Source organism: Cydia fagiglandana, chromosome 11 (genome assembly GCF_963556715.1).
Source record: "Cydia fagiglandana chromosome 11, ilCydFagi1.1, whole genome shotgun sequence".
Classification (NCBI taxonomy): Eukaryota; Metazoa; Arthropoda; class Insecta; order Lepidoptera; family Tortricidae; genus Cydia; species Cydia fagiglandana.
In genome coordinates this window covers 1,869,190-1,888,921 of record NC_085942.1, presented here as the reverse complement: position 1 = coordinate 1,888,921, position 19,732 = coordinate 1,869,190, and positions in this window count along the sequence as shown.

Sequence of the window (19,732 nt, the reverse complement as noted above, 5' to 3'; positions counted from 1 at the left end):
ATGTAAGGACAGGTGTAGGTTAGTTTTGTATGTATTGTTGTGTTTTTGTGTATATATTGTATATCATTATTCTTTAATGTGATTTGTAAATTTTTAAATTTTATTGTTAATTTTAGTAGATTATATTTAAATGTAATGTTATTAATGTTGTGTAATCAAAATGTAAATAATGTAAAAATATGAGTATAATTAGCTTGAATTAATGAATTATAATTTATTTTTTATTTTTCAAAAGGCTTTCTGGACTTTCTCCAAAAGTAAGGCAGCATACATGATGCAGATTCCATACAAGCAGATTCATATTCATTGGATTACATAATTAGTAATTATTAATTACCTCCAACGGATCTTGAGATAGGGTTGCTGTCATCAAATACTTGTAATCACATGCAACATTCAGCATATCCAAAATTTCAAGTGTTGCCCGTAAAGTTACTTTTAATCCAGTTAACGTGCTCCTTGACACAGGTATTTTTTTTTCGAGCTTTTCCCAGTCTGCAAGGAATTCTAAAAATTCCTGGATTGCCTGAAAAAAGTATTTCTTCATTAAGTAAACAAGCTTCAAAGCTATACAATGAAATATTAAGAGGAAAGGGGACGGCCGCTTCTCTACACAAAAGTATAGTCAGTAGTAGACATTTACAGATATTAGTAAGGAGCAAAAAATATATTCCATACAAATTTTTAAATGTTCCTAATTTTTATATTAAACTAAAAATTACAGTATAGGCTGTATAGGTGCCAAGGGATATATTCAGGTTGCGAGGCGGCGGCGGTTCCGGCATATTAACATTAACACATAATATTCACTACCTGCAACGCATAATTCTAATTATAATCGGCATAAATTATTCTTCACTATAAGAGGTATCTACTAACAAAAATACATTAAAAGGTTGGCTACTTCTGGTTTAAGGCACCGTCCGGCCGGTCTTTCTTTATGACGGTCTTCCCTTAAATGTTATAGTGAGTAGACGGACTTAGCTGATAGACGGTCTTCTCCGCATTGACCTTAATTTTAATCGCCAACTATTTCTTACCTTTCTTCGTCTGCAATTTTCATTCACGTACAGAGCATCTCTTGGTATACGCGAAGACATAGCTTGTATCAAATTGAATACAAGATCAATAAATTTTTGTGTTGCAGTTGAATCCTTCAATTCCTCGCAATAGGGTTGATAGTGAGCCATGGCGACCGAAATTTCGTGACCAAACACCTGTTTTTATAAGATTAATAATATTAGTTTTGATGAGCCGAAAGTCCTACGAAATAAATCCGGACAATCAATGAAAATTATTGATTATATTTATAGGTACATACTTCAGTTGCAAGAGGAACATTCATTACTTGAAAACCTTTCGGTTTCAAATGCGCTGGTGTTAACTTGTAAGCGATTTTTAAGTTAGGCTGACGATAATTCTCTTCCTCTAATACCGCTTCCCAATGTCTTTTTTTCACAGTTCCGTAAGGGGTCTGAAAAAAGAATATTACATTAGTTTGACTTCGTATTATCATTTTATACAAGGCGAAATTGTTATCTCTGACCAAACTCTGAGGGGTGAATATAGGTCATACTTAACAACTTATACTATGGGACCAGCCCCGAAATCGTGAAAAAAAATCTGCTGTCTCATACATATTGCGGTGAATCAGTACAGTCAATGTTTTCTATTAAACAGGCGATTTCTTTTTCGTGATTTCAGGGTTGGCTATAGTAAAAGTTGTTCAGTATGACCTACATATTCACCCCTCAGAGTTTGGTCAGATATAATAATTACACCTTGTATATTTTTAAAATTATCATTACTCATGCATTACTCTTAATTAACCTTGAACTCTTGTAGCTTATCATCCAAAGTAGATGTTCGAAAACATTTCACTAAATGATTAAAATCTGAAATCATCCATAACCGTCGTGAGCAGTCACAAGGGTGTTCACAGCTAACAGTGTCTTCATTTACACCGAATATTTTCCATACTCCTCGGTTCCAAGGTGCACCGTCCATCACGACAGCATCAACACAAATTCCGCTGTTTTCCATTAAAACAATACACTCTAAAACTAGTTTATGTAGCGGTTCGCTTTTGCATGAATTTTTCGATAAAAAGCAACCTAAGGCTTGAACCCATCTACCTCGAAAAGGCACAAACTTGAACACCAAAGCATGGTCCGCTGTTGTATTTTTTAAATTATCTGGAGTGTGTTGCCCCAGGTCAACAAAACCATTAAATTTCATGGTTTGAGAATCAAAATAAACGCCTTCACTTAATTTCATTTCATCCACTAAAATAACTCCTCGTTTCTCCTCCTTCTTCATCGCCTCACATCTTTCTTTTAAACTAAAGAAAGTAGAGGATTGGAATCCATATGCAGAACAGCTGATTTTGCTGAGATACTTATTTAAAGTTTGTACAGAAGGAAGGGGTAAAATATTTCTTTTACGTATAAATTCATACGTATTCCTGCTTTTTATACGTATCAACATGCACTCATAAATCCATTCTAACGTATATCGACGACCTTTTGTATTTTTTTTTTTCGCGGCTTCAAAACATGATCTCACGGCATTTTGAAATTCTTCAGGTAGCTTTGAAATAGATGCTTGTACTACGGTATCCGATTTCTTTGCACACTGCGCCTTAGCCAAGGAAATTTTCTCTCTTAATTGGATATTCTGCAATTATATGAACGGTCGATATGAAATTCGTTACTCAAGTAGGTACAATGTATAAAGTTTTAAGCCGACAAGATATTGTAGTAATTAAAATGTGGCAATATCGTAGTGTCGTCCCGTTTTCTTAGATTGATTTGAAAGGGACGACACTACGATGTTGCCACTTTTTAATTTCTACAATTTCTTGTTGGTCTATAAGCGGGTGTGCGAATAAAAAACAACAGCTAAGTAAAGTGGTATCCAGACGGGACTGATCAAATCGGTTGATTTTATCAGAAATGAAATTGGCGTCAATCTCTAATTTTAGATTTATGGTGATATTAGAGCCCTCTACATTGAAAAAATCCAGAAATGGTATCCAGACTGGCCTCACAAATTGGTATTCTTGCATCTGCACTTCATTTTATCGGTAATATCGGTCATTATCGGCGGTTGAATTCGGCGAGCCAAATTGGTATTTGCATCCGCACTTCGATCCTGATTCGATCGGGCAATTGAATCAGATTGGCGAAAAATTTACTAATCTGGATACGCCTTAAGGGACTTCGAAATGATTTCGAAAAATATGTATGAAAACTTCTTGCTCAAGTTTCTTTTTGTATTATTTTACGTCTTCAATTATACAAATACAGTATATTATAGCGTCGCCTAGTACCCATAGTACAACTTTTGCTTAGTTTGGGGCTAGGTTGACCTGTGTAAAGGCCAGTACACAATGGGCCAGCGTGGGCCAGTCTGGGGGACGCATTTATGCGTTAGAGGGAGCAAGTGATATTGCTACCTCATTCTACCGCATGGCAGCGTCCCTTGGCCTGGCCGGCGCTGGCCCATTGTGTACAGGGGCCTTTAGATGTTCCCTAATATTTATTTATTTAATATGTTTTTGATAAAAAGCCGTAACAGACTACCGCACTATACCGCGACTTTAGTGCGGTGCGGCGCACGTACCGATAGTCGTAAGGTGGTCGCCGTACGTGCGTTAAGAGCCCCCTCCAGACTATGCGCGTGAATCGCGGGCGAAGCCGCGAACGCGAGTGTGGAGTCCAGAACGCAGACCTGCGAAATCGACTACACACTCGCGTTCGCGGCTTCGCCCGCGATTCACGCGCATAGTCTGGAGGGGGCTAAGGATGTAGCTATAATTTGGAGCGCGAAAGAGATATTTTAACCGCACCATCAAGGTCGTGGCGCGGTGCGGTAGTCTGTTACGGCTTTAATGCCGGCTACATACGTAACGATAAATCGTTGCGATAAAACTGTGCAGTCCGATTGTCCGATTGTCGATTATCGTAACGATTTGTCATACACACGGTTCGATTTATCTGCACAGTCGGACTGCACAGTTTTATCGCAACGATTTATCGTTACGTATGTAGCCGGCATAAGACTTACCGTCCTCTTCAGACGCTTGCATTTATGTACAAGATTTGAAGCGCGCCGTTTAGCTTCTGCCATTTTTTGTAATAGAGTTGAAGTGGAATTACGGTTCTGCAAACGATTTCGTAATATTCGACAAGATTTACATCTTGGGTACTGTTGATTTCTTTCGTAAGTATCATCACCAATAATCACACCTTTACAAAATCTGAAAATTGATGTAATTATATATTAGATAAATTCGTTTTTATCTTTTATTATTCTCCTGTACCATTGTTTATGTATAAATAGTGCTTTAATCTACAGGTACCTACATAATAAGGGTTCTTAAAATACACATAAAAGTCGAGTTTTAATAGGATAGGTTCAAGAATTAAGACCTATTTAATGTACCGTTACATACAATATTTTTAATGACAAAAATGTTAAATAAAATCAAAGTTATTAGGCTTACGAGTTATCCTTTTATTTTAAATACAACTGTTACATTATGGTATATATATTCATAAGACGACTGCAAACAGTTGTATTATCGCCTACACCCATAGTACAAGCTTTGGGGCTAGGTTCCTCGTATTCGAAATGAAAAGTAGAGTGTTTAACTCGGGTGAATGGCATCATTTTAGCCTCGGACTATACTCTCACTGCGTTCATCCCTTGGTTAACAATCTACCAAAACTTACTTATTGTCGTCAATCTGAGTACCAACGCACAAAGGCCATCTTTCAACCGATTTTAAGTAATCGTAGGTGTTGTCATATGAATTAATTTTCTCCTTTAGTGCCAATTGTTCATTATTGGGAAAAATTACCTGCAATTAAATAGCAATTATGTTTCGTTACAAATTCAAATCATGCCAACCGAATTTTATTGTTACATTAATAAACACTTACAGTGACAGTTAGATCATCGTTTAAACGTATATGATGTTTAATCTTCTGAGTTTTTGGATCCATTCGCATAAATTCCAGCCCATTAGGATTTTCTGCATGTAGCCAAAAAGGCGGCAACAACGAAAATGCCCGAAACTTACTTTTAAAATTCTCTATTGGATTAATTGTTACATTAGTATCCTGATATTGACTAAACAATGGTTCCGCAAAGTCCTGTTGTATCATTTCATAATCCATTAAATTATTAGAATCATTTTGATCTTCTGATAATTCCTGTTGCTCGGCATTGATTTGTTGTTGCTGCTCGTCCTTAGGTTGATTGGGGTATGGTTCGAAAGATTCCTCTATGTGAATAGTATTGGCTTGGAGTTCATGTTCGGGAATGGGAATAAACTGATGCTCAATCGTGGGCACAGCTTCTTCCTTAAGCGTTTTTCTTTGTGTAGGAATATATTTGAGCTCTCCTTTAATAGTTAACTTTTCGTACATATTTATATTTTCTTCTTTAAAATGAAGATGGCAAATATAATCATTTGCTTTTAATGCAATTCCTAACGACTTTTTCCAACTTTCTAACCGTGCCGGAGTCTGAGAATTAATAGAAAAATGAAGAATTGTTGAAGTGAAATTGTGAATTTTATAAGAAAAATATAAAAATCACAATATAATATTTTATTAAATAACTAGCGACAGTAGCGACCGGCTTCGCACTATAGTTCGTTTTTTTAGCATTAGAAACTAGGTAAACAATCTTGATGTGTCTTTTAATTGAAAAACACATTTTAAAAATAAGTTACGGCAAATATGTAACAATTATGAATCTAATACGATCATTTATATTCTTCTGCTTTCATCAGTAATAGTTTTTGAATTTTAAAAAGCGTTTTTCAATTAAAAGACATGTCAAAATCGCTTACCTTCTTGCAAGTTCTTTCTAATGCTAAAAAAAACGAACTATAGTCAACAAATTATATACGTAAACCTTCCTCAAGAATCACTCTATTGATACATGAAAATCGAACTGAAACCGTCCAGTAGTTTGTTTATCGCAAAGATACATTCAAACCCACGAACAGACAGTCGCGGCGGGGGACTTTGTTTTATAAGGTGTAGTGAAAATTACATACTTACCGTTGGTTGGAAAAAAGATACGGATTTCGTAACATTTTTCTGTTTTTTCCTCTTACGCCCACTTTGGCAACTGTTTACGATGCAAACTTTTCCCATTTTTACTATAGAAAATATATCCTATAGCGGTGGATTTGCCCTAAAGCCCCACATTCACACTCCTACCTTGTAGGCCGCCTCGTAGTCCACGTCGTTGGGTAGGATTGTGTATGGGGGTTGCGGACTACGAGTCGTCCTACCGTTTAGCCGTTTGTAGGACGGCTCGTAGTCCGCAACCCCCATACACAATCCTACCCAACGAGGCGGACTACGAGGCGGCCTACAAGGTAGGAGTGTGAATGTGGGGCTTAAGGCCTGGTAAGCCCAGGCCCGAGGTGGCTAGATAACAGAGGTGGCAGTCTATATGATGCGTACTGAGACAGGGGCGGCTAGTTTTACTGCACAAGGAAATCCTAAATTAAATAAATCACTTTATGAAAATTTTTAATAAAATTTCAAAAAACTGACAGCGCACTTCACTCAGTCAATAAGGTCTAAATTCATGTTAGTTCCCGGTGCTACCTACTAGCGCCACCGGAGAGATTTCGAACTATTCTTTATACTGACAGCTGGACACTTTTACAACCGTCTTATCATAAAAGATAGCTCTCCTTTACTTCTACACTCCATAATTCGAACTTTAAGTTACGTCAAAAAGGTCTAGGAACGATATGGATTAGATGTGTCAGTGTCATAGTGACGTTTTTGTTTGAAGAACATTTGAAACGGGCATATCTAATCTATATCGTTTCTAGATCTATCAATTGACGTGTAGGAACCTCAGAGGTTCCAACCTGCACTGGCCGTTTCTTTGCCATAGAATAATATACCATACTTTATGTCGACACGTCAGTTTTGACTGTTAGAAAAATTCACTTATGTTTTATGTTCAATGCAAATTATTTACGTTTATCTTCTTAGTTATATTATATCCCAGAAGTTGTAAAGTTATTAATTTAAATACAATTTATGAACCATTCACAGTGGTTTGATTGTGAAACCACAGACGTATCTTAAGGGGCTCCCCCACGCCAATGACCTTCGATCTGAATCCCTTAGTTTTCTAATGTTTTTTGTAGCTTATCATATTAACAGCAACGGCTTTAAGCAATATAGTATCCCATATTTACTTTAAAGTTCATTGTCTTCGAGATATTTGGCATCAAAGTTGAACAATTTTAGGCTAAAAAACTGGTTTTCTGGCCATAACTTTTGTGTTATTTAGTTTAAAATTAAAACCTTGGACACAATTTTCGAGACTTCAAAGGCGAACCCAAATATGTAGATTTCGTACATGTAAGATCCTTCACTGCAAACTAGATACGAAAAAAGTGTTTTTTTAGACAATGTTTAAAAAATTCATAAAAAAATAAGCATTCATTATTTTCCAAATCTAGTGGACAAAACCGGAGATAAAAAATTGAAGAACCGATAACCGTTTGTCTTATAATTCTATCTATAGTGCAAAAAAAGAAGATACGATTCAAAACTTGTCAAAAATCAATAAAAACCTCGGGTAGCCCCTTAAAGTTCGAACCGGGCTGTAAGGGCGATTCTTCCTACGTAACTGTCACATTTTTGACGTAGGTAAAGTGCTTAAATATGGTAATGGTAGTATGGAATTTTTTAAGTTCCATTTTATTTAATTTCTACTATTTTATGTCGCACTATATCTCTATACTCAGGTGATATCCCAGTATTTAACGGGCTAAAACCCATTAGATGACACCCTACTGTCTTCTCTATACGGACCATGCGCGGCGGTACGTATAAGGATCCTTCTGTGACGGAAAGCCACATTTATTCGCTCGACTATACACCCAACTCGCCCAAGGACAACCGCTGCACTCCGATGCACTATGATGCCATTTAAATTTATAGCTCGTATTAAATTAATCGACTTGTTTATAAGTTTTATAACAAATCCAAGCCGATCTTGATCGCAATTTGCATTAAAAATGCGAGTTTTATAGTTTAGCCATTGGCGCCATTTATTTTTTAAAACTGCGTAGTTTGTTAATTTTCTTTATATATACTTACAGGGTGGTCAAAAAATAAAAGCTTTCCCGTTGCCAGGGAGGTTTTGGGATCCAGTCCGATTATCTGTTGTTGCTATAACAACAAATACTAAAAAGTACGGAACCCTCGGTGGGTGAGTACGACTCGCACTTAGTGCGGTTTATTGAAAGCATGTTCATATACTTCATATCAGGCTCAGTATTAACCTTCTCCACCACTTTGAATTCCCTTTACAACAAACGAGTCTAATTAGTTGCCCTATTTAGGACATGAACATTATGAACAGTGCACATTACCCAGAAAGAGAATGTTAAAAATAACGTCAGGCTTAATGACTCATATGTAGAGCTGTTAAGAGTCTTATGAGTCTAAATTAGGAAAACACTCTTCATTTATACGAGACTTCAGATTTTAGAGAATTTTGAGACTCGAGTTTTTTTGAAGGGCGAGTCAAATTGACTCAAGTAAATATGAATAATAAAAATTGTCGCTATTAAAATAGATGGGATTTTTTTATCTGGACCATGATAAAATTATGTGAAAATACCGATTCATGCATTGTTCAAGATTTACACTTGTATATAGGTTTTACAGAGGCTAGTAACGTGTCTCTAGCCACTTTAAGAACCGTTTGCATGGCTGCCGCAAATGTCAGATTCCGGGTAACCTCGATTTTGACATTTGTCGCAACAATGCAGTCGACAGTAATGCCGCGCTGCAATACTGCTGTAGTCATGCTGCCGACTGCATTACAGTAGCAGTAGTAATGCTCATGCAGTCTGAATCCAAAACGGTACCTTAAGAAACGAGTCTAGTTATGAAAATAAGGACTGTAAAAACTCGAGCCTCTAACAGCACTAGCATATGCCCTATATCGCGCCCTACGGTGAACTAAGTATGTCAAGGGCTTTCTTAGCTCTGTGTCTTTCTTTCATTGCTTAGGTACTTCCACGGTACTTCGCTTTTACTTTTTATTTCACTTCTACTTGGGTAAAGTTAACATACCTAATGAACGAAATACCTAAATTCGATACACCTAATGCACGAAATACCTGAAGTCGATGCACAACATTTAGTACATGCAGACATACAACATTTAGTATACATTTTTTACCCAAATCATTCAATTGGCTAACTATTTTTTATTATAATATAAGGTCTAGTCATTTGCCAGAGTCGAGATAGGTGCGACGACGAGTAAAGCGAGGAGGAGCGTGTTAGGTTAACTACGACCAAAAAGTGCCAAAACCGACTTTTATTTCATCGTCATGATGTTAACTTATAAAAATTAAGTTTTTGATAAGATAGGATAAGATAACTAATTTTGTATCAGACTTACAAAATCATTCTACTACCTAAAAAGTAGCGTTTCAAAAAGTGTATTTTTAAGTTGCTATCCGAACAAACTGTTTCTACTGTAAGATTGGGAAATCATACGAATTATTGGGTGGAATTGCCACTTGATCATTCGGCAAAATGATATGAATTTTGTTCTAGGTATATAGACTTTAGGTATTCCGTGCATTAGGCATATCGACATTAGGTAATTCGTGCAGGAAGTATATCAACTTTAGGTATTTCGTGCGATAGGTTTAACAGTTTTAGGTATTTCGTCCATTATTAGGTAAATCAAGTTTAGGTACATCGTTCATTAGGTATATCAGCTTTAGGTGTATCGTCCATTAGGTATATCAGCTATAGGTGATTCGTGCATTAGGTATAACAGCTTTAGATGAAACGTGCAATAGGTAAAACGTGCATTAGGTACATCGTGCATTAGGTGTTTCGTCCATTAGGTTATTTGAGCTTAGGTATTATAAACTTAGGTCGGTCAATGTTTAGGTAAATTGATCGATAGGTAATTTAAAAATAGGTGAATCAAGCATAGGTGATTCAACATTAGGTAAATCAGTTTTCGGTATTCTGATATGTAACCTTCAAGAAAAGACCAGAAGGGCGATTCTTATTCTTACGTTTTTTTGTGTTACATGGAAGAATCTATACTTTATAATATTATATATATCTATGTATATTTAATATTATAAATGCGAAAGTGTGTCTGTCTGTTACCTCTTCACGCTTAAACTGCTGAACCGATTTAGTTGAAATTGGTAGGGAGGTAGTTTGAGTCCCGAGGAAGGACATAGGGTAGTTTTTATCCCAGAAATCACCCTTTAAGGGGGTGAAAAGGGGGGTGGAAGTTTGTATGGGGAATGATAAAAAGAAGATTGGATAAAAAATAAGCTACCTCAATTACTAACTCCACGCAGACGAAGTCGCGGGCAAAAGCTAGTAGGGTGCGTTGGGGTAACTGGAAACTGGCAAATATCTACTAAACTAGAAACAGTTCATACTTTAGCAACACTTACGCCGCTGCATATCAACGCTTAGATGGCATCTTGCTTACTGTTGCTACAGTAGAAAGTGTTTCTAGTTTAGTAGATACATATTTGCCAGTTTCGGAATTACGCCGCCTTCGCATTTACCCCAATGCACCCTAGCATATATTTTTAAGAAAATAAGTGAACTCTATATCTCACCTTTACGCACTGACTAGTTTGCGACCTTCACAAGGACGGTGAGGACGTGGACGGTCATTGACCCGCAGACGCGGGATTTTCAAATTAGGTCTATCGAAAAGCTTTTGAGGACCATGGACTAGCAGGCCTATTCGGATTTCGAGATAATCACAAGATCTAGAGACGATTTAGAGATCAACTAGATCTACATTAGATATCGACTAGATGTGACTTGGATATCTAAATCATAACTTGTCGAAATTGTTCAAGGAGCTCCAGAATCGCGGAAACGTTTGACATAAGTATCTATCTTACAAATATCTTTAATTAATTAATTATCGTAACTTGTTGAAGTCTAGTAGAAATCTAATTCATTTTCCGAATCGAGCCGTAGGAATCCTCTAGACGGAGTTTAGAGCAATTATTTCATGAAACCGATGCTGCCAAAAATATGCTGGGTGCGGGAGACAAGGTGAACGAGTCCCGTGCCGTGATTGGTCCGTTCAAAGACACGGGCGTCACACGAACACACTTTGACTCCAAAATGGAGTAAAACTAATACCTATATTTGTGGCAGAGGGGGTAGCGCTGCTATGCTCAGTCTGGAGGATGTCTTGTCTGTGGGAGGGACTGTCATACGGATCATCATTCGCCGCATCACGATTAAACCGTCGAATGTCCACCATACAACAAATTGATGTAAGTATAACAATTTGACCCATATTGATCTGTAGTAATATATGATACTGAGTCGCTACAACCAAAATTGAGTTAGATCACACGTGTGATAAGGTGCTTCACGGGTTAAACCTGGGTTCGCTTAAGATGCACCAGGAAAGCGCTAATAATGTATGAAAATCAGTAGCAAAAATCGTTTTAGCAAGAGCCTTTTAAAAAGCTCTAAAAACTACATACACACATGGTTATAACCTAGCTCTACGTTCTAAGTAGAGCTAGGCTATAACAATCTACCAAAGTTGAAGTGAAATAACAAGTGCGAGTCGGACTCGCGCACGAAGGGTTCCGTGCCATTACGCAGAAAACGACAAAACAATATTTATTTTATTTTGTTTTTAGTATTTGTTGTGTCTAGTTCACGGTTACAACTCTATCACGATTCATGAGTTACAGTCAGGTGACAGACAAACATACAGACGGACAGAAGAAAAGTGGAGTCTTAGTAATAGGGTCCCGTTTTTGCCCTATGGGTACGGAACCCTAAAAAGCCTTCAAAAACGACATACACACATGGTTATAACGTTAAAACCTCTACGTTCCGAGTAGGTACCCAAGTAGAAGTGAAATAAAAAGTAAAAGCGAAGTACCGTGGAAGTACCTAAGCAATGAAAGAAAGACACAGAGCTAAGAAAGCCCTTGACATACTTAGTTCACCGTAGGGCGCGATATAGGGCATATGCTAGTGCTGTTAGAGGCTCGAGTTTTTACAGTCCTTATTTTCATAACTAGACTCGTTTCTTAAGGGGCCCACAGATTACCAGTTCGCCGGACGATATCAGCCTGTCAGTTGTTCGGAGCTGTCAAATTTAGAAATTAGGTAAACAATCTAATGCTAAAAAAAACGAAGTATAGTGTCTCTAGCCACTTTAAGAACCGTTTGCATGGCTGCCGCAAATGTCAGATTCCGGGTAACCTCGATTTTGACATTTGTCGCAACAATGCAGTCGACAGTAATGCCGCGCTGCAATACTGCTGTAGTCATGCTGTCGACTGCATTACAGTAGCAGTAGTAATGCTCATGCAGTCTGAATCCAAAACGGTACCTTTAGAGTCTAAGCGGGCCCACAGATTACCAATTAGCCGGACGATATCAGCCTGTCAGTTAAACGCAAAATTTGACAGCTCCGAACAACTGACAGGCTGATATCGTCCGGCGAACTGGTAATCTGTGGGCCCCTTAAGAAACGAGTCTAGTTATGAAAATAAGGACTGTAAAAACTCGAGCCTCTAACAGCACTAGCATATGCCCTATACAGGGTGATTCATGAGACGTGAGCAGGACTAATCCTGCACACTCAGTAATTGATAATTGATCGATTACCGTCGTATTTAGGTGAAACAACTACACTTTTTCTTATTTTTTAACTTTTTGGTGAGGGCAAATTTAATTCTCTGCAATCATGGTCACCCTACAAGACCTAATTAATAAACATAAAACCTCTTTTACGAAGAAAATAAAATGTCAAACCTGAGTGAGATACGAGTTTTCAAAAGTAACCAGACAGTGATGACAGTGATGACATTCAATTTGACACAGAATATCGATAGTTTAGTATTCTAATGTTAGGGTGACCATCCATGTCGTAAATAAATTAATAACTTTCTTTTCAACACGACTAGCAAATTAACGTTAACCTCACTAATACTGTTAGGAAACAGTTGCTTATAATTTACGAAATGCGCAGTGTTAGTCCTGCTCACGTCTCCTGAATCACCCTGTATCGCGCCCTACGGTGAACTAAGTATGTCAAGGGCTTTCTTAGCTCTGTGTCTTTCTTTCATTGCTTAGGTACTTCCACGGTACTTCGCTTTTACTTTTTATTTCACTTCTACTTGGGTACCTACTCGGAACGTAGAGGTTTTAACGTTATAACCATGTGTGTATGTAGTTTTTGAACGCTTTTTAGGGTTCCGTACCCATAGGGCAAAAACGGGACCCTATTACTAAGACTCCACTTTCCTTCTGTCCGTCTGTATGTCTGTCTGTCACCTGACTGTAACTCATGAATCGTGATAGAGTTGTAACCGTGAACTAGACACAACAAATACTAAAAACAAAATAAAATAAATATTGTTTTGTCGTTTTCTGCGTAATGGCACGGAACCCTTCGTGCGCGAGTCCGACTCGCACTTGCTATTTCACTTCAACTTTGGTAGATTGTTATAGCTTTTTTTTGTTTAGGGGGGAAATGCTTTACGCGTACCACCCCGGCGCGGGGACAGGCCGGGATGGTTATGTGGGACTCCCTGTTGTGGGCTAATGAGACCCCAGGTTTACCCACTAAAACCCCTCTGTTGCCGCCTCGCTGCTATACGGCGAGGTCCCAGGAACGCCGAAGTACTCTTCCGCAACCCCGCCAGCAGCCGTCCGGACTCGGACCCGACTCTAGGGGAAATCACCCCTTCACCTCAGTGGGCGCGTTGCTTACACATGCGCAACGCATTACATTGCGCCCGCCCACGCAGGGAAGATTGTTATAGCCTAGCTCTACTTAGAACGTAGAGCTAGGTTATAACCATGTGTGTATGCAGTTTTTAGAGCTTTTTAAAAGGCTCTTGCTAAAACGATTTTTGCTACTGATTTTCATACATTATTAGCGCTTTCCTGGTGCATCTTAAGCGAACCCAGGTTTAACCCGTGAAGCACCTTATCACACGTGTGATCTAACTCAATTTTGGTTGTAGCGACTCAGTATCATATATTACTACAGATCAATATGGGTCAAATTGTTATACTTACATCAATTTGTTGTATGGTGGACATTTGACGGTTTAATCGTGACGCGGCGAATGATGATCCGTATGACAGTCCCTCCCGCAGACAAGACATCCTCCAGACTGAGCATAGCAGCGCTACCCCCTCTGCCACAAATATAGGTATTAGTTTTACTCCATTTTCGAGTCAAAGTGTGTTCGTGTGACGCCCGTGTCTTTGAACGGACCAATCACGGCACGGGACTCGCTCACCTCGTCCCCCGCACGCCAGTATTTTTGGCAGCATCGGTTTCATGAAATAATTGCTTTAAACTCCGTCTAGAGGATTCCTAGTCCATTGTCCCTCCAAAGCTTGGGATACTTAGACCTAATTTGAAAATCCCGCGTCTGCGGGTCAATGACCGTCCTTGTGAAGGTCGCAAACTAGTCAGTGCGTAAAGGTGAGATACAGAGTTTACTTATTTTCTTAAAAATATATGCTTTTCTTCCATGTAACACAAAAAAACGTAAGAATAAAGGATGACTCACGTTAGACCGGCCGTGTCCGGGCCGGAGCTTCCGGCGCTTACTTTTCTATGACATGACAGGCGATCACGTGATGCTTTCCATAGAAAACGATACGCCGGAAGCTCCGGGTCGGACGCGGCCCGGACTAACGTGAGTCATTCTTAAGAATCGCCCTTCTGGTCTTTTCTTGAAAGTTCGGAGGTGGTATCGGTCCCGAAATACCGCAGCCGACATTTCATCCCACAGGTTAGCTATGCGAGCCAGGAAGTTTCTGGAGAAACGCATAGTTGAGGACTGCCAGTCATCATACTCCGGTCCGCGGGTCAAATCCGCGTTCCAATCCGTCCCGCCGACACCCAAAGCGAGTGTCCACCGTCCGGCCCGCGGGAGCCAGGCTCCAGGGGTTCAGCATTCATTGAGAGTGGAACTGTTCCTAACAGCAGCAACCAGACACCGACCGAGGCGCAAAAACCTACGGCGGTGCCCGCGAAAATTTCCTTAAGGAGCAATGGCCCTCAGGTAAAAAAGGTTTGTAGACCCCTGCATAGGCTGCATAAGTTGCGTTCTCGCGCGCGAGTCCATACTTGAAGTCGCGCTTGATGCATGGTATAATAATATACTCCGCCTGGTACTCTCTTCCCGTCTTTTCTAGGTCACCTGACTGACACAAGCCTACGTCATCATGCGACAGCGCTATATGATAATATGCGATAGCGCTATATATAGCGGCCATGTTATTGTGACGTAGGCTTGTGTCACTCTGGGAAGAGAAGGCCATGTTTTATTAGACTATGGCTTGATTTATGGAGTCGCGCGCGAGAGCACAACTCATGCTAGACCGCCTGATCTAAGTGGTGAAGACGGGAATGTTGAAGTTGTAAACTGAGCTATGTGTCTGTAGCCTTACCTCCACGTGATATTTGACGTAAACGACTATTTTAAAACTTATAAAAGTCGTGGAGTATGTATTTATATTAATGGAGACAGCCACAGATGGTGACGGCTGCCTCATAGTATGAAAATTTGCACATACTTACGTATACGGACAGCTATGACTACGACTCTCAAGAAAAAAGCATCTTAAAGATCCCTACTTTGTGACTGTACTTTTCTTACCACAGGGACTAACTAACACTCATCGAGACAATTCCAACAATCCCAAAAAGCAATTAGTTTGCGTTATTTTATCACATAGTTCCAATGGCCACCTACTGTGTTCATCATCAGAGCAACTATATGTCATCATTATATATATATTATTGTCATCCGATTTCCATATATATATGCAAAATTTCAGCTCAATCGGAAATCGAGAAGTGGGTCAAAAGCTTCCAAGATTTGACACTAACAAAATAACATACTTGCTTGTAAAAAAGATATGTAGCTCATTATGGTTTACATTACAGCATCGGACGGTAACTTGAAGCGGTGCGGTCATACACCATACAGGCATACACCTGTTAATATGGCTTCGTTTATTCTTCCTCGTTCGCCTCGGATGGCTTGAGGGCATTGACCTATAAGCGAAACCAATTCATTAACAATATAATCTTGGGTACTTATTCTCATTTTTTGCCATTTACTATATAAACATGTCTCGAGAATCTCGAGATTGCCGTCAACGGACAACGTGGCCAGAAAGCTGGCCGCATTTGCTCTCTGGATCATACTTATTCGAAATGCATCTTTCTCGCACCTCAAAATATACCTAAATACGAGCGAAATTAACAAAGTGTCACATTGCTTTCCATTTATGACGGGTATTACACTAATATTATTAGTCCACGAACTGTCGTCAAATCGTATGGGTCCGGTTGCCATGACAATACACTAATAATACTAAACTAATATCACTGATTTAAACTTTCACGATTATTAAACATTATCAAACTGCACAACGGGACTTAATCGCGTATTTAAGTTTTAAGATTTACCTCCGACGTTTCGAGGACGGCGTTGTCCCCGTGGTCTCGGAGAAGACTGGCTCAAGTTGATATCAACATCTTCTAGCCGCGCGAGTTTTTCGAACTACCCGCACTTGGTCTTGTTTATCAGTTTGAACGTTTTGCGCACTAGGGATGTCACTCTGTCGACACACAACACTAACGATATTCGATTTATCGACTGTCGATATTCGTTTCCGCTTACATTTACTAATGACTGGATTCCATGTGGATGAGATCTTAAAACCCTCGTCCCGATTAAAATTGCAATGTTTTTTGATTTCAATGGCTTCCCGCACTTTTCTACTGTAGAAATGGCGATCCGTGGAGAGGATTTTAGGGTTATGCAGCTCAATCCAGTGGTTTGGTCCTGACTCCAGCAAATGCTCAGCCACCGCAGACTTGTTGACCTGACGATTTTTGACAGCTGCGATATGTTCCTTAACTCTTTCTGCTATGGTGCGCTTAGTTTCTCCGATATAGGAACTACCACAACTGCAATCTATTTTATAAACGCCAGGTGACTGGAACGGAATAACGTCCTTCGGTGACCTTAGGCTCCCTGCTACTTTGGATAAAGGTGTGTACACCGTCTTTATAGAGTACTTTCCAAGTACTGTGCCAACTTTATCCGTTACCCCTTTTACATACGGCAAAAATGCCGGCTGTCTGGAGACATCAGGACGTTTCCGCCTTGCCTTTCGTCTGGGTTGCCACTTTTTTACCTTGTACCCGTTCCTCCTTAGTACCTCCTGAATATGCGACATCTCACTCTCTAAATATTCAGGGTCACACAGATCATGTGCTCTGTTTACTAGCGAGGTAACCACCGATTGTAAGTGACGAGGATGGTGGTGAGAAAGGGCGTTCAAATACCTGTCAGTGTGTGTAGGTTTCCTATAAACAGTATGAGTTAGGGTTCCGTCCACTCGACCAATCACTTTCACGTCCAAAAACGGCAAACTGCGCTGTGATTCCAATTCATACGTGAACTTCGTCTTCGGATGAATTGAATTTAGATATCGGAGTAGTTGCTCCACCTCCTGCTTCCCACCCTTCATAATACAGAAAACATCATCCACATAGCGCTTCCACAACTTCACCGCCCAAGGCTGCAAGTTTATACTGGCTTCGATATGCTCCATCCAGATATTTGCCAAAACCGGTGCTACAGGGCTACCCATGGCTACCCCATCAATCTGGAGGTAATGCTTTCCACAATACAAAAAGTAGCTTCCTTCCAAGCAGTTCCTCAGCAACACCATTACTGACTCCGATATACCCTCATCGCTCAGTTTCCTTCTGACTACTTCTAGACATTCTTTAACGGGAACATTGGTGAAGAGCGACTCAACGTCAAAGCTCACCATTACCTCATCTGGTTCCAGCGTTATTCCCTTGAGAATATCTATAAAGTGACGAGAGTCCTTCACAAAAGACGACGTACTACCCACAAGCGGCTGCAACACCGACGCAACATGCTTTGCAAGATCGTAAGTGGGAGAAGAGATTTGACTCACGATAGGCCGCAAAGGCACATTCCTTTTATGTACTTTTGGCAATCCGTACAGTTTAGGTGGCAGTACGATCTTGGGTTTGTACAACCGATCGAACACGTCTTCTTCGAACAACTCCCTGTTGTCTTTGATGACAGCCCTAATGCGACGAGAGACCCTAGCTGTAGGGTTGTACGAAACAGGCTTGTATACGAGACTGTCATCCAGTAAGTGCCGTATTTTGCTGTCATAATCCGTTGAGTTCATCACTACAGTGGCGTTTCCCTTGTCAGCCTTAAGAACCAGGATGTCCTCATTTTCCTTTAGATCCCTAAGGGCTGATCGCTCCTCCGCAGTGGTATTACTCTTTGGAAGTTTGGCTTTCCTTAGAATAACGGCAACATCCTGTCTTAACTCTTCCGCGTCGCACGACGGCACCTTGTTACGCATTATAGCCTCCTCAACACCACAGATCACAGTCTCATACGGAACCCTCTTAGGCGTCATTGCAAAATTTAAGCCTTTTTCCAGTACGCTAACAGTTGCATTATCCAGTGTAGCACTCGATAAATTCACAACTGTGGTGGTAGTTTTGTCCCCATGATGATCACTTGTACTCACGTTTCTCCCATATCGATAAAGCAGTCTGTCATATTTCTTATCATGCACATCACTACTAGACTTAGAAATACGATCCGCTTGTTCAAAGGTTATCCGATCGAGTAAATCAAAATCATCACGTGACAACACTGCACTACACATACAATGCACCTCGTACAACTCACACTGCACTTTGTTCAAGTCTGAATAATTGTTTCTTATTAGCAGTTTTAAAAGACGGATGCTAGCAGCCCTTAGAATATTTGCAGAAAACGGTATGTCCCTACGCGGTTTTATCCTAACACACGTAGGTAGTAAGTCCGAATCGCGACACTTAATTAAAAATGACAACGACGTTATTATTCGCACTCGTTTCCTACGCAAATATCCCAGACGTTTTATTTTATTTGCTAATTCCGGCCCGTACCGGTTTGCAAAACACTGATTTAAACTTTCACGATTATTAAACATTATCAAACTGCACAACGGGACTTAATCGCGTATTTAAGTTTTAAGATTTACCTCCGACGTTTCGAGGACGGCGTTGTCCCCGTGGTCTCGGAGAAGACTGGCTCAAGTTGACATCAACATCTTCTAGCCGCGCGAGTTTTTCGAACTACCCGCACTTGGTCTTGTTTATCAGTTTGAACGTTTTGCGCACTAGGGATGTCACTCTGTCGACACACAACACTAACGATATTCGATTTATCGACTGTCGATATTCGTTTCCGCTTACATTTACTAATGACTGGATTCCATGTGGATGAGATCTTAAAACCCTCGTCCCGATTAAAATTGCAATGTTTTTTGATTTCAATGGCTTCCCGCACTTTTCTACTGTAGAAATGGCGATCCGTGGAGAGGATTTTAGGGTTATGCAGCTCAATCCAGTGGTTTGGTCCTGACTCCAGCAAATGCTCAGCCACCGCAGACTTGTTGACCTGACGATTTTTGACAGCTGCGATATGTTCCTTAACTCTTTCTGCTATGGTGCGCTTAGTTTCTCCGATATAGGAACTACCACAACTGCAATCTATTTTATAAACGCCAGGTGACTGGAACGGAATAACGTCCTTCGGTGA